Here is a 272-nt window from a genome sequence, read left to right as displayed (position 1 = left end):
TTTATTTATCTTAAATATATTTCTATTAAATCAATTTCAACTTATTTATTTAAATCAGTATTTTTATTTATATTCCTCCTTAGCGGAACTCAAATACAGTGCTGGCCCGTTCAAAATCTCAATTATTTTAATTTCATCAGGTATAATAATAATAAATATTATGACATAGTAAACGATTAATACATTAATTATATTATTCTAATTAGTATATAAACTAATATTATATATATATATCAATATTGGCATATTTGTATGTATATGTATGATATATT

The sequence above is a fragment of the Helobdella robusta genome (genome assembly GCF_000326865.2).
Source record: "Helobdella robusta unplaced genomic scaffold HELROscaffold_5, whole genome shotgun sequence".
NCBI classification, from domain to species: Eukaryota; Metazoa; Annelida; class Clitellata; order Rhynchobdellida; family Glossiphoniidae; genus Helobdella; species Helobdella robusta.
This window is presented reverse-complemented; position numbering follows the sequence as displayed.